Here is a 16751-nt window from a genome sequence, read left to right on the forward strand (position 1 = left end):
ATGTCTTAAAGTACATGGTGTTCCTTCTAGTCCTGCTGCACATGGACTCACAGGGCCGTGTCAAATGGGCTCCTCACTGAGGCACATTTCTGTTTGCTCCCAGGATAAGCCTTTGTGGTTCTTTAATATAGAAACATTGAACTTTATGTACTTTTATGACATGTATAGTGTTTATGTTCCACTTTTCTGTGCTTTGGTCCCACTGGGTCATACTTTGTGCCTGCTTTCTGTTGTAGAACTTTATCTTTAAAGCTTTATCTTTATGCATGAGGGTGTGTTATTTCTGCAACAGAAGGTGAGAAGTGAAGGTTTTTCCATGCAGGGAGTTAATTGGTTGACATTTGATGCTAATGTAATTTAGAGACACTTTTCTTTGTGGCATATGAATGAGCAGCTGGGATTATTTCAGGAATCAGCAGTTAGTGTGAGCTCTCAGTGACGTGGGATTGAAGCTACAAAATGATGAGGGAGAGAGAGAAAAAAGAAAAGAAAAAAAGGCACCAGTTGATCATTTCTGCCTCAGCCGCATCCATTCACCATTCAGTGTGACTCTAAAAGCTGCCTGAGGTTGTGAAAGACTCCATTTCCCTTCATTCAAAGGCTCGTGTCACATTCATAGATCTTAACGAGGTGTAAAGTGGGTGCAAGGGTCACAGCCCACTAAGAGCTGTGATAAGATCAGCTCAAGTAAGGGAGGAAAACTTTTTGGAGTTAGGTGTAGTTTTGCAGTCACCCTGCAAACTTTGCAAAGTGATTTTGTGTGCACTAAAGCCTATATAAGTCTGCATGCCAACCAGCAGAAGCACAAAATCTTTCCTTCCTCTGGTTGCATAACGTCTGAGATGGCTCTGACTGATGTGGCATTGCACAAGGATCAGTAATGACTCGCAGTGATAAGAATCCTCCATCAGAAGTAGATCTTTATTCTCTTAAAAGGTTGTTATGCCATAAAAAGCAAAACAAACAAAAGAAGCCATATGTATTTCCTTCCTTATTGCAAGACATTCAGACGGCTACACTTCTTCTTCACTGGCCTACAGAAACTAATGCAGCCTCCTGGTAACACTGAGCCAAATTAATTTCACTTGTTGTCCCCCAAGCGCTGAAAAAATCCTATAATTACATAGGAAGGCTATCTTGGATAAGTATTCGTTACCAGCAGGATGGAATTCTAGTCAAAATATTTAGCATTCCCGTTGTTCTGCAGCTCCACAGAACTTAAATGATAAATTGATCAATCAACAGAATTTTTGCAAATGGTGAAAAAAGCAGAAAATCTGTCATTTCAGCCCCTTCTTAGTTTTATACCACTGTAAAGTACATATCTTTGTGTTTTGGACCATTTGTAGGATGAAACAAGACATTTAAAATCATCCTTTTATGCTCAGAGAAGTTGTGAGGAGCTTTTTTTTTTTAACCTTTTAGAGGCAACCAATGAATAAAAAAAAACAGATCAGTGTTTAATAAAAACATTTTTTTTTAAAAATGATCACATGTTGATGTTCCATTGAGTTCTGACCGTGACCTTGGAACAACTACGGTGACATATGGCTCCGCTTGGCTGCCTGGTTTTGACTAGGTGCACTGAATACACACAGGGAGACTAGATTGATAACTGAAATATGGCCTGATATCATGAAATGTCCTTGTATTTTCTCCCATTCCATTCCTTGACCTCTGATGCATGGCGGCCATGTGCTGTGGTGAAGGTTGCAGTAGCTGTAAGATGCTACAGCCATCTGCAGTGAGCTACCAGTAGATGGCAGCATTCAGTGGATGGATGTTGTTGGATAACTGGCTGTCATTATCATGTTGCATTGAACCTGATTGGCTGCACAAATACACAACTAATCAATCAATTGACTCCTCCATGTTGCGCCTATGTTGAGAAATGCATCAATCTGACTTGGAATCAGTGGGTTTTCCTGTTACATTTGCACATTTAGTGTTTAGATATTCAAGCTGACATTCAGGTTTCAGTGCTTTTAGTTTACAGTGGATCTATTTTTTTTCTCTACTGTTGGGTTGGAGCCTCTGTTGGCTTTGAGGAACCAAACCTCAATCAATAAGGAACCCCACCAAACCAGCCATTCTCCTCTTGCCAACCTTCCTCCCCCGTCCCTCACCTCCCGGGTCACTGCCCCCTCCTCCCACCCCTGACTGCTATGTCCACACGTGTGCTTCCCTCTCACATGTTGTATCTCCTCCCACCTCCTCCTGTGCCGCCCTCCCCTTTCACCAACACACTCTCATCTCCGCTGTCTGTCTCTCTCTCTCTCTGTTGGTGGCACTGGGATCCACAGGCGTTTTTTGGAGGACAGGAACAGGACAGGACACGCACCCTCTTGCACCACCACCACCACCACCACCACCACAGACATGTCGGACTCCGAAGCCGCCGCTGCCCCCGCCGAGGCCCCCGTCCCCGCTGCTTGTGCCAGTATCAAGGCTGACCTGGACAAATGGTAGGTGATGGTGTGCATGCTGCAAAGAAGTGAACAGAAGAGAAACAAAATGCATAGATGTGTTTCATCAACCTCATCATGACACCATCGTAGGAACCTCTTGCAATCCTTTATCCAAATTTGACTCGTTCAAAAGTTCTCGTCCATCTTCGGCAGTTGCTTTCGACTATTTGAGATGTTTAACAGCTGAAAGTAGAGAAACCTCGACCCAAAAACCAAATAAATGCTTGCAATGTGCTTGAGTGTTACCTAACAAGCTCACCAACAGCATCACATCCAAGCTTAGAGGTAAAATAACTAAAAAAATTCAGAGCTTTCGCGATCAAACGGGGAAGGACTGGCTGTGGACAATGGCATCCCAAAATGCGCCAAACTAAAATGGAGTCTCATCATCGGACACAGAGGTCAGTGCAGAAACACCACCGGGTCTTTGATGTTGAGATGTAACTGAATTTGACATGCTAGCTGGGAGCAGGGGGTAAGGGTTATGGAAACCTGGGGTACCCGTTGTAGGGGCGAACAGTTTGTGGATTAATGATATGTGGCAGCGGGGTGATTGTTTGATGCTCGTCCATACGCATGGATGGAGGCTGGGAATCTGCTTGCGTCACCGGCGTCCCTTTCCCCCCACAATCCTTTGCGTTAGCTCGTTCCGTTTGTCGCCGCTGTCTCCTTGCGCTGCTGCAGGAACACCAGTGAAGGGATGTTTTTTTGGAGGGGGTGTTGTCTTTAATTGTGGCAGTCGCTGCTCTGAATGAGTGAAGAACGGCAATTACATAACACTTCAACCCATCAGCACATCAACGAACAGCTCAATCTGACATCGTCTTTGTGAATGGTCGCCAAGGTTTGAGATCTGTCAGGAAAGATTTTTAGATTTCTGGAGGTATAGTTGTGTTTTTGCCCCATTTCTGGTCTCAATATCAGAAAGAGCAGAAGTTGTTGCTAGTCGAGACTGTCAGGTTTGTCTTGGCCACACTGCTGGGCCTTGATAAGGTGGCTGTGAATGTGTGAAACATTTTGATAAGACCGCAGGTTGGGGTGGGGGAAGGAAGGCAAGGCTTGGAGACGTGTTAAATTTTAACAAGTGCCGACTTTGTGTTGAGGAACTGTTAAGATGCCTTTGAGGCTTGATACATAGTTTGGCACAGGTCTATGTTTAGGTTTTACACATAAATCCTCCATCATCGGTAGATAGATTGAGCCGTTTTTGTGTTGAAGACATTGCAGACATTCTGTGGACAGTCCATACCATTTACTGCAGCTTGTTTAAAGTAACTAGACCTATACTGGGAACTCTGGCCAAGGTTGCCAGTTCATGGTGTTTTGAAGCGCAACACAATAAGGTGACAAGATAATTGTTGTATGTAGGCCTTCACATGCGGCAGATGTCAGCAGAACCTGAACCCATGACTTTGAGAGGTTGAAAGTCAGGCAGCACCGGTAAATATGGCCGTAGAGGGCATTTTAAGCTGCCACTGTTAATCTGCAGGCCACTGTGGCTCCACACAATGTGCAAAACACTTTGTTTACTCTGAGTCCTTGTCCCACGACCTCTCGTGTCTAAATTATGACCAGAAATATATCTTGCACACACAAATGTTCCCACAATAAAGCCATCAAACGTCAGTGAGGTGCAGTGGGATGGCACTGAGCTGTTTGTCTCAAACATCTGTCATCAGCATAAAAACAGTGAATTATCATCTGCAGCTCTTTTTTTTTAGCTTTATGAGGCTTTACCATTTACCAGATTCTGATTTTGAAGATGAAAGTGAAATGAAAATGACTTAAACTGTATTAAATCTAACAGCCAACAGGGGGACACTATTCAAGTTGCAAAGAGAAGTCAGATTGCATAGAAGTCTGTAAGAAAATTACACCACTTCTCATTTGATTTTTTACCTCAGGAAACATTTTCTTGATGAGTTTATGGTCTCATTAGCTAATTTCAAGACTTTCTGAGTTCAGGTTGACTTTCATTTAGTAAATTATCGTCCGATTTAGAGTAAATATACAATAAAGTAGGGTATTTTGAAAGTGGGGCAAGCCTGTAATTGAAAGGTCATTACTAGATCACATGCAGTGTCCTAAAGATATTAACCAGATCCACCCACTCATTAAATCTGGTTTTCAAGCCCTAGATGGCCAAATTCCAAACTGAAAGCTGAATAAAGTAGTCCACAACCCAATGGCTGACATCACAGTTGCTATGTGCATGTTTTATACATAGTTAATGGGCTTTATATAAAGTTTCAGCTCACTGTTTAGCTGTCTAGCTAGTTTTAACTGTTTTGGTCCACTGTAAGCCTTCTCATAGTTTCATTTATGACCATAGCATTCACTGTAGATGCATTGAGTGACTAGCTAGAGCTTAGCACTTAACATTTAGCAGCTAAATCGATCTGTAGTTGTGGTTGTAGAGACCAAAACCTGAGCTAAACAGAGTGAACATGGAGCTCAAAGTTTTTCGGTGAACGCAAACTACCAAAACTACTTAAGCCTTCGGATCTAATAAGCATCTGTTTCTAAACAAGTTAGCTTTATATTTACATAAAAGGTTATATGTCAGTGTTGCGTTTGAGCTGCCGTGACCAACGTAGCTTGTTATGTTGCCTTCAAATGAGCTTGTGATTACGACATGGAACTTCGAGTCAGTGGTAAGGCTCACTGATAACTTGTGAGAACTCCGCAGCATGGACTTAACTGTCAGTGCCTCTGAAGCTAAAGCTAACCAGTAAGCAAACTAATGAGTATTGTAAGAAATGCATAGTGGTAATGAAAGGCTGTTTGGAATATTAATATTTTCCTGAGATGTTCAACAATTACAAAGATGAACTCAATACATCTACAGCTTCACCACCATTCACGAAAAATGTACTTCCATGACCTTGACCTCAGAAAACACGTCCCAACTTGTCAACACCAAGCTTTCAAAAAGCTTCCAATTACAGAGAGCCAAAAGAGGTAGACTATTCTGATGAATACCACAAACATGACCCCAGTTAAAAACATAATTAGATAGATATTTGAACTCGGGAGCCAAAACTATTCTGAAATTTAAGCAGATGAAACTGTTGCCTGGAACTCAGCCACAGACAGAAAGATTACTACTTTTTAACGCCCCAAGATCTGTAAACTGATTTAAGCTTTTTCATTCAACTTTACCAGCTAACTGTGTTCCCAGCCCTTTGTTCCATGTGACCAAGAGTAAATTTAATATGCTGACCTGACTTCTGCTCTGGGCAGCCCTCACTGCCATTCAAATGAGGGTCTCAAACCTGTCAGCAACAGGTCAAGGTAACAATTTGTCATCTATAGTGACTGAAGGGGGCACATTTTGATCCCTACGATGACCTAAACTCTTGAATCCAGGCTTTATAATCATTTTCTTTCTATTATTATTAGGTTTGCTTACCCCTCCTGTCGTCCTCATTTATGGGCACCAAAAATATTGTTTCCTCGTCTGAAAAAAATCCAGAAATTCAGCAAAAAAGATTCCCCAAATTTCTGAAAATTTGCAAAAACTTCAGGAAGAAAATTCCAATAATTCCTTAAAAGTTTACCTTAAAAATTTTGCAAAAAAAAATCCCCCAAATTTGGCAAGAAAATTCTTGGAAATATTTTTTGAAAAAATGAGTAAAAATCTTCCAAAAAAATCCTAAAAATGTCTAAAGTGATTACACATATATCAGTAAAACTTCTGTTTTCTTTAAGAACATTCACAAAAAAATCAACCGAAATCCAGCAAATTTCGCTGGATTTTGGTAGATTTTTTTGTGTGAATGTTCTTAAGAAACATTCTTAACATTTCTTTTTTCCCGCCAAAAAATGTTCGGAAATTTCCCAAAAATGTTGAAAATGTGGACATCAGAAGTTTCACTGTGAAAATAATTTTTTCCCCCCACATTTTCAAACTTTAAAACGGGTCAATTTGACCCGCAGGACGACACGAGGGTTCAGGGAAAGTGTTCAGATTTCATATTCTCAGCTCCAACTTGAGCCTTCCTCTCTGCATGTGGTCTCTCCTACATCCAGTCCTAGCCTTGAATCTAATTCTGGCTCCGTCTGGACCTTCCATTTTATTCCAAGCAGCCTGAAGCCAGCTACAGATTCTATAAGCTTTAGCTGTAATGAACACCAGAACCCTGGCGTATTTATAGATGGCAGCCTCTAAAAGTCATCGATGAAGGTGCGTACGAGTGAGACTGTATGTGCAGGATACCAAGACATGTTTCCAGCCGTAGATTATGTTACTGCTCCACCTGACACCTGCTCCTCTTCTCCCAGTCGGGCCAAATAAGCGAAGGCCTCACATTCACAGCCAGAGGCATGTATGAGGCTGCATGGAGGCGGCCATCTTGGCTGTAGTCCTACATGATGACATGAGAAGCGTCTCTTTATACTCTCTCTGTGTCTGATTTGATCCCTTTGCTGCTGTTTCAGGACAGACTTTTTATGAGGTTTAGTAGGAGAATTGATTTTTTTGAATATTTTGTCTTTTAAATGGCAGCTGTAGACATGACCTTGACAAGGTCACACAGAGGTGAAGTTAGCAACAGGCTAGAAGCTGCTGAAGCCTTTAAAATGTCCCATATAATGCATGCACAATGTAGAAATCATTGTAACTTTAACATCACTTAATCGTTTAACAGTTTTAATTATTGTTTATTCAGGGGCTTTTTTTCCTGTTGGGCAAAAATCAATTCATTCTGACTTCAATTAATCATTTGATTTGTTTAAAAAGACTAATATTAGGTATTTTAATATCTAAATGTAGTTTTTCTTGATTAATTCAGATGTGATTTATCTTAAATAAGGACTCTTGCTTAAAAAATCTCATGAATTCAGCTCTATTAAGGATGTATTAAAATATTCTCACTGCATTAGTGCATTTTTTCATTTGATTTGTTATAGATAGATAGATAGATAGATTGATAGATAGATAGATAGATAGATAGATGCTTTATTCATCCCGAGGGAAATTCAAGTTTTCAGCAGCTTGCAAACAACAGAAATAACAAAAAGACAAAACAGGCAGGATAATAACATTAACATTAAAGGTTAGTATACACTCAAAGAAAACTTTTTGTACAATATTATAAATAGACTAATATTAAGTATTTTAAGACCTAAATGTAATTTTTCTTGACTAATTCAGATGTGATTTATTTTAAATAAGGATTGTTGCTTAAAAAGACACAAATTCAGTTCTGTTAAGTATGTATTAATATATTTTCACTGCATTAGTAGAGCTTTTTTGTTTAACTAGTTGAAAAAAGTCAGATTTTAATATCCGATCACTGCAAGAAGTTACTAAGTTTTGCAGCATTTGGATGCTTGGTCAGGCTGGTTTTGATTCCAGGCTTTTTCTTTAGAGTTTTACCACAACCCCCCCCCCCCCGAAGTCTTCCTTTGCCCTGCAACCACTCACTCACTCTCACATGGTCTGTCTCTGTTACAGACCGCCTGCAGTTGTCTGCGCAGACATGCATGTACATTCTTGCTGGTGGAAACCATCCTGGTTTTCATCGGGGAATCCGGTGACTCTGCAGAAGTCAGTAATCTGAGTGTTATACTGCTGCTGTGTCAGACTGTCAGCAGCCTCCTCCCCCTCAGCCCCACATGCTGCACTGTGAATCAGGAGTAGACTTCATGCTTATATGTTATTAGTAGGGCTAGGATTTTAACGCGTAATTTCTATGAATTAGTAGCAGAAAAAATAATGCATTTAATCGCACATTTCTCAGCTCCCTTAATTGTGGCACACCGGTAACACTGATGAACTCTCCAGCCCAGTAGGTGGCGGTAATGAACCTAAAGTCTGTTTGCCAGCTGTGAAGAAGTTTTCTTTTAAAAATCTTCCTGATGGCAGCGTGATTGTGTGCAGATTGTGCAGCAGAGTTTCCTGATCACCTCAATGCAAAACATGTAGCTGTTAGCACCAGAGCTAACGTTAGCTACGACTGTCCTGGTACCGGCTGACGGTGTAGCCATCCCATAATAGACCACTTTAGAAGACAATGAAAGGGCCTGAGTTTACAAAAAGTCTTAAAATGTTGAATATAATCGCTATAATTGCACTCTGAGTTTGCAGTAATCTGTGAATGTAGCAGACAGATGAAAAATGCAGATAAATAGAAATGAAACATAAACATTTTTGCTGTTAAAGTTCACATATATGTCCATTCATCCATTCAGTCTTCAACCAAAATTTATTTGAATTGAAAAACTTTGCTTATATGTGTCAGATAGTGCTATTTGACAAAAATGTGATTAATTGTGATTAATCCTTAAAAGCGTCTAATTAATTTGATTAATTTTTAAAATTTAATTTAACTAGTTATTAGGTTTCCTGGAACTCTTCCTCACTTGAAGAATCTTGTTAATATGGAGGCAGTTCGTAGAGTCTTCAATCATGGTAGCATGAAATAAATTGTGCTCGTCGTAGGGTTTCACCAATATATTCAAGTCACACTGAGCATCTGTTTTCTTAGTCCCCCCCAAAACTAAAACTTTTCAATATATATATATTTTAGGTTGCGACACTTTTTCCTAATCACCTAAGCCAGAGATGACACATTTCTAAATTTGTTATATATATGAACCATAATTTCAGAAGTTCATTATCATCTGTATTTCTCTATCTTTTATGTGTTATTTTACATTGTTAAAAATTTTTTGGCTTTTTTTCTTAGCGAAAGAGAGCAAGGATGTGACTGAAATACAATCACAGCTTGGAAAGTAGTGACAAAATCTGTTATTTTGAAAAAACTATACTTGCAATCCAGGAAGTTAAGAGTCTCTGAAGAAAGCAGTGAATGCTGGTATAGACTTTTCAGAGATTACTTTAATAATTCATTGAATAATACTGTATAATGGTGTTTTTCACAAGTGAATGTGATGGGAAAAGCCAACATAAGAGGCACAAACTGGGATATCACTTATTTATGTTTTGTATTTTTAATTACTTTTTAGAAATCAATTTTCACTTTGACATGAAAGAGTCTTTTTAAACGTAAATTCTTGTCAAAAACCGTACTTTTCACGGACACTGTAGTACTATTTGAAAAGATCACTCTCTGAAGGTCCGTGGGGATGCAGTGCTTCACTAATTCTCATCCTCTCACCCCTCAAGGACGACTACACGGCACGCTCACCCTTAATCACATGATCTCTTGACTAACACTTGGCCTGTGCATCATCTTTTACTGCTGCACCTGTTCAGCGTTCAATAATGCATGTCCGTCCTACGGGACCGAGTGCAGCAAGCTCAGCGTAAATAATTCAAAATTCATTTCCTGATTGTGTCCGAGGCGACGTCACTCTGGCGGTCAGCCCGACCCGGATGCGCTGACATCACTGCAGCATCAGAGCAGAGTGAAGCTGGTTTTGGTTCACTAAGACAGATGGTCGTGCATGAATGAAGGTACTGGATCGGGGTCGTCACGGAAGCTTTGCCTCCCGGTTGCTATGACGACCCAGCTTTGCCCCACGACCCCGTAACGTGACCTCGCCGAGTCGTGCTTTCTCTCGGGAGGTTGCGTGATGGCTGCAGTGATGATGATGATGATGTCATCAGCTCCTTACCTCCCCCCACCTCCTGCTCCGATGCTTTATGTAATCCCCACATTCGCTAAAAATACACGTTTACATGTCAGGACCGGGTTGATTAAAAATACTGATGGGAAAGCGTCTATAGCAGGGGGTGTCAAACTCATTTTAGTTCAGGTTCCACATTCAGCCCAATTTGATCTCCAGTGTGCCAGACCAGTAAAATCACAGCTTAATAACCTATAAATAACCACAACTCCACATTTTTTTCCCCTTGTTTTGGTGCAAAGAAGTGCATTCTGGAAATGTTCACGTTTAAGGACTTGTCTTTTTACAAAACAACAAGAAAAACCTGAAATTTCTTCAGAAAATAAGTTCAATTTCAACAACATTACACTTCATTTTATCATTTCCACATTAAAACTTCCACATCACAGAGTGTCTACAAAGGAACACAACATTTATCTGTCACAGGTTTCTGCAACTGAGTGATAGTGTTTTACTTTATGATCAAAATAACAAAAGCCAGAGGAATAAAACACAAAAATACAACAAAAACAAGACGAAATATTCCAGAAATGAAACGCAAAATGACAAAAGTCAGAGAAAAAAAGACAAAAAAACAAGACAAAATATTACAAAAATGAAACACAAAATCACAAAAACAGTAGACGAACAACATGAAACAAAACAAAAAACAGACAAAATGGGCAAAAAAAGCTGCAAAACGACAAAAAAAGCAGACAGATAACACAAGTGAGACAAAAAAGCCCACTAAATGGCAAAAATGATGCACAAAACAATGAATGATGCAAAACGCAACATGATAAAAATAAGACAAAAAGAAACACAAAACGACAAAAACGAGAAACAAAAGGACAAAAACATGCAAAAACCAATATAAGCCGGGGTTCTCACCAGGATTTTTTTTACAGCGTAACGGCAGGTCCTCCTGCACGTTCACGCTCAATCGCCTTCATTAAATCTCGCGAGCGGCCGGCCCAGATGTCAGCCAATGAGCGTCACGCAGATTCTCCAAATGCTCGTGATTTTGGTCACTATTCACCATACATGGCATCACGGAAACAACCGAGACATGCTAATTGTAACCCCGAGATTGGAAGCGACTCTTAATTTTAGCCTGAGGTGGGGAGACACATGGCGTTATCTGTCAAAATAACAGCGTAGCGGCCCTAATCACAGCGTAATGTTTTAAACTGACAGTGTAACGGCCCGTTACGCTGAAATGCGCTGGCGAGAACCCTGTAAGCTACTCAAAAACAAAACAAAATATTACAAAAATGAGGCACAATATGACATAAAATTTACAGTTTTATAAATTTATAATTTGCAGTTAATGTCTTCTCTGTAATTTTTACACTTGACAAAGTCGTCACACGGACAGAACTGGACCGGATTGGGCTGCTTTTGGGGCACGGGCCGTATGTTTGACACCCCTGCTCTATAGCGTTGTCACCTAATGAGAAAAAAGATGCCGCTGTGTTTTGTAAGGTTCCTCAACCCTCATCTTTGGTTTTAGATTGAGAACATATATATCTGTGTTGTGTTGGATGGATGGAGCTCCAGCAGGATTATCTGACAACACACCCTCAGGGTTAGAGTATGATGTCGGGTCATCAGTGCACTGCGTCAAACATAAGCACTCATCGACTCGGTCCAAGCACACACACACTCAGAAATGCATGAGTACAGTCCACGCTCGGTGGCTCCCATTTCCTCGCACACGGTTTTCGCTGCATCTCTCCTGGCAAAGTAAAGTGCTGAGTGATAATCTGCTGCAGCCAGCTGTGTGTTACATCACTAACAGGCAGCCAGCCACAAACACAGAGATAAAGCAGCAGAGATGGCCCTGTGCAGCTCAACGGCTCCATCAGAATGGATGTGACACAGTAATGGGATGCCGTTTGTCACCACACTTTGGGGAATTAGACTTTACTGTAAAGATGCAACAATTGATCCATTACACAGAAAAAAAAATCCTCTGATTCCTGCTTCATAAATGTGATCATTTTCTAGTTTTCTTGCTCATCTATGACAGTAAAGTGAGAATCTTTGGGTTGTGGTTAAAACATGATATTTAGGGATGTCATCTTTGGCTTTATGAAACAGTTGTTGATAATTTTCACCATTTTCTGACATTTTGTAGAACAAACAACTAATCAATCAAGAATTGAGTTCCAAGTTTCAGTTCTAAGTTACTCTACTTTGTTGTCTGTTAAAAACTGACATATTTATTTATTTTTGTTCACTCAATGGTTCTGCCAACTCCTCATTTACCACTTTCATGAGTTGCCATGGAGGAGGAGGAGCTTGCAAAACCTGCACCTGATTGTCACAATCTTCATTCTCAGCTTATTTATCTTACTTCTAATTGAACAAGAGACATCACACAATAATTTTTTAGCTTCAAATCTGCCTGTAGGTGGGCTTAGCTAAGCTAGCTGTTAGCACCTGTTCCCAGTCTTTATGCTAAGCTAACCATGTCCTGGCTCTAGCATCGCATTTACTGTACTTTCTGCATAAAGTTTGAGAAAATCTTGCCAAAAAGTCAAATAAATGATGCTCTCAGTTGATTAACTTTTAATTTAAAGCCGTGATAATGGTGAATTCTATTTGCAGGTATTTGGGAATGTTATGTAAATAATAATATTTTTAAAAAAAAAGCTGTATAAACCTATTGGTGACTCGAGAGGAAACTGTGTGAAGTCTCAGAAAATTTCCTCATGTGAGGTAACAGACTTCATCAGCCAAATCTGAAGACTACAAGTTTAAAAAAAAAATATAGGGATGCAATGTTTGGGGAAACAAAATGAACTTACCAGCTTCAGGCTAGCAGGTTAAGGCTGCATTAGCCGCTAGTAGCATAACACACCCGGATCCGTGAGTGAGTGTAAATGGTTGCATTGTGGGTAATGTAGGCACAGAGTTTTGATTAAATTGTGTGGAATATAATGTTCTGCAGCATCAGTTTTATTGCTGTTTTTATTTTAAACATTCATTGTGAGTCTGACAAAGGTATAGCACTGCAATGCTAAAGTAGCGTAACGCTCATTTAATACTTCAGTCCTGGTTAATTTGGTGTTTTTGATGCCATTTCGATGTATGATCTCAGCTAATGTGTGTCTTTTGACTTCAGCCAAATGCTAAACGTTGTATGGAGGCAAACAGGATTCAACATGAGAGTGGTGGACCCAGAAAAACTGAGTAATTTCACACAAATTTCAACAATTTTAGCTGAAAAGAACAATTGTCACAGTAATTTGTGACAAAATTAAAGGACGAACAGAAATAAAAAACTATTGCCAGTCTTCTCCTTTTGGATAATTAGGAAGATTGTCATTTGAATAGTCAGCATTGACTGTTAAACTGAAGCAGGATGGAGGGATTGGTGCTGTGGGTTGAGTCAGGGGTTGTAGGAAAAGCAGAATAGAGTGACGATCAGACACCATGAAGCCAAAGAACAAGTTTACATTCATGTAACATGAAACTCCTCCTCCTGTGAACTCCCCCCGTCACCTCCGTCTCCTCTCATCTCTGTATTATCACGCAAACCTCCTTCCCTCCCTCCCTCCCTGCTGTCCGATCAACCAGATGGGTCCATCCCTGTAGTCGTTCTGTATCCCTCCTCCCTTCCTCCCTCTCGCTCCATCACACTAATGCACTGTGGCAGTCGGCTGCTGTGTTTCCTCCTGAATGTGAGGCTGAATTCTCTCTTCCCCTTTTCTCTTACTTGCTTCTCTTTTTATCTCATCTTTCTCTTCTGTGTACTTTCTTCATCCCGTGTGAGAGAAAGCCGTTTTGTCCCCACCTCTTCTCTCTTCCTCCTGTTTTGCTCCTGCCGTTCAAATCCGTTGGCACATGAAACAAGCTCATGTTTTGACAACAGAATTAGCTGCACAGTTGAGGCCCACTCATAACGCCAGCGTGTTGAAATGTGAGTTCCCCTGGCCGAGAGCTAATTGTCGATAATCCTCGTCTTTCAGCGTGGCGGAGAAGGGAGCTGAGGGCTGCAAAGATCTGATGGAGGCCTTCGCTGCTTGTGTGAAGAACGCTGCTGAGGGGACGTCATGAGGAGTCGCCCTGCAGCCTCCAATGTAAGGATGTTATGTAACCGTCCCATGCATTCATACCATTAAAGCTGGGGGCTGATTATGGAAGGATATAATTAAAAAAGATAGTTAAATTTACAGATAAAACTAATAAAAGTGAATGATGCTTCAGTTTCACCTTTAAGACCCACCACTGTGCAAGTTCGCCAAGATTTTTCCAAGCTGTAGTGCCATTTTTTGGAGTATTTTTATTTGTTTTACATCAAAATAACCCTTATATGCTAAGTTTTAATAATAAATATTGACTCATGTCTTTACTGCTACAATAAATTGCTTAAATGTGTAATGAACCTTAAAAAATGAATATCTTTGTAGTTTTTTTTCACATATATTTGAAAATACAGAAATTGCATAGCTGTATCCCTCGAATTTGTAAATGTAAAAAAGTTGCATAACAGCCTTTGGAACCACAGGGATTTTATTTGGAGTCTCTACATCACTTGCTTTTTGAGATGTGCTCAATTTTGTAACCTGTAAAAAATAAATAACAGTGCAAAATTTGCAAAGAGACAACATTAACATCAGAACAAACTATTTTTAACAGTGCAAACACATTTCTAAGTGTACCGGATGCCTATGAACACACATATTGTTTGTACAAAACCATGGTCAGACCATAAAAAATGCATTTGAAAGTAAAAGAAAATCATTTTTACTGAGGTGAATCAGAAACAGAATCAAAGTATGTGACTTATAGGTAAAACTAACGGCTTCACTTTCAGGGTCACTTGATAGAAAAAAGCTGCCAAAATATCTAGAATATTAAAGGTATATTCTTGAACAATTACATGCACATAAATAATAATATAGATCTCTTTTTTTTGCTGGTACTTTGGAAGTATTTTGTTGCAGCTTTTTATTACATTTGTGAGAAATTAGTTCCAATAAGAACTCATCCAGAGTAGTCAGCGCACTATTTCCAGGATGAAACGTCGTTTAATGACATTTTCCAGTGCTTTGAGCTCCACAAATGAAAATCCAATCGCCTTAACTGCACAGTAACGAACTGCTTAGCTGCTCAGGATGGAACTTAGCCAAAATCGAAAAGCAGGAATTGGAAAGAGAAGCAGAAAATACGGCCATTTTAGAAACAGAGAATCTAGTCTTTGAAATTAAGTCATCAATTCTCAAAGTAGATGCAGATTATTAGTCATTTTTTATCATTTAAGGTCTGATATGTTCATAAAGTTCCCTCTCTGCTGTCTTCCAGGTCCACTGCACTGAGTCCTCCAAGTTCCCAGCATTCCCTTCTGCACAACAGCACTGGACTGAATGATGACAACAACGACGACGACGACGATGATGATGATGATGATGATCGTAGCGCAACATGTTGATCTGTTGATTCGGGCTGAGTTTGGGATCTGGCGGCAGTAACCACAGTTTCCTCCCCCTGTCCTCCCCCCTCCTGTTTTAGTCTTATCTGGTGTCCCTGTCTTACCGCCGTTCCCCTTCTCCCTCTACAGCTGACTTGCAGTAAACGGGCAATTCCAGAGGGCCGATGGGCTGTGATGTAAATTGTCGACTTGAAATGAATACTTATAAAAGGAAATAAAAGTATCAAAAAATTGGTATAATAAGAATCTGTGGTTTCTGGACTCTTGTGTCACCGTTCTGACGGTAGATGGACGGTTTTGTTATGAATTTCTGGTCTGATGTTTGAAAGTGTGGGTATGTTTTTTCACCGCTTGAAACAGATTCAAAGAAAATAGTCGTAATGTTTTATTCCTGTACAAAATAAAGGGGCTGAAACATGAGCAGCTGAACTCAAAAAGTTAAAGCACTACAAAATAACTGTTCAGCTGGCATCAGATGGTTTTGCTCCTTCGGTGAGTATGTTGACTGAATTGTTAATCCAGTGTTTATGATTACTAAAGTTCAGAAGAGGGATGTTGTAGAGCACCACCACTGTAGTCCAACTCACTTTACTGTCTTTTCTTCTGTTTTTTTCTAATGTTTACAGTTCAAAACAGTCCAACAATTCTGAGACTGAGCCTACAAAAACACAAAACCCAGACCTGATTTGAATTTGTAGTCTTGTGCAGTGATACTCTGCTCCCAGTGCTCCTGCAGCGCTTTAACGCTCCCTGGAAGTCCTGTTATGTAAACATATCAAACATCATCTGCAATGGGGTCCGAATCTTCTCCAATGTGTCAAAGCAGCAACTCTTCAACTTAAATTTCCTCATGGGGAGAAGAAAGAAGTCACAGGGAGCTTACAGCAAGTACGAGCGGTGGGAAGCCATGATTGTTTTGTTTTTGTGTGCAGTCAATGCAGTTTGACAGTCCAACTGTGGGGGACCAAGGCTTAAGATAAGGATTACTGACTGTGATACACCAAACAGCCACAGCCTAGCATTGTGCAGGTGTCCCACGTGTCACCAACACATCTCTGACCTGTTGGACCATCGTCGCTGGACCTCTGCAGGTGTCCTGTGGCGTCTGGTACTGGGATATTGGCAGTGGATCCTTTGTATCCTGTGGTTTGCTCGGTGGGGCCTCTGTTAATCGGGCTTGTTTCGGCATCTCGTAAATGCTTGACCTTAATTGGGATTTGGGGAGTTTGGAAGCCAGGTCACTGCCTAGGACTCTTTGTTGCGTTTCT

General features: G+C 40.3%; 1 long non-coding RNA gene across 1 annotated transcript; it reads left to right on the forward strand.

Annotated features, from left to right (window-relative positions):
* Nucleotides 1–2258: 2258 nt before the first annotated feature.
* Nucleotides 2259–15729, forward strand: LOC110955461 (uncharacterized). The gene is made up of 3 exons (XR_002595993.2): nucleotides 2259–2465; nucleotides 14021–14131; nucleotides 15357–15729. It is a non-coding gene; the product is annotated as an uncharacterized LOC110955461 (long non-coding RNA).
* Nucleotides 15730–16751: the final 1022 nt, after the last annotated feature.

The sequence above is a fragment of the Acanthochromis polyacanthus genome, chromosome 21 (assembly GCF_021347895.1).
Source record: "Acanthochromis polyacanthus isolate Apoly-LR-REF ecotype Palm Island chromosome 21, KAUST_Apoly_ChrSc, whole genome shotgun sequence".
NCBI classification, from domain to species: Eukaryota; Metazoa; Chordata; class Actinopteri; family Pomacentridae; genus Acanthochromis; species Acanthochromis polyacanthus.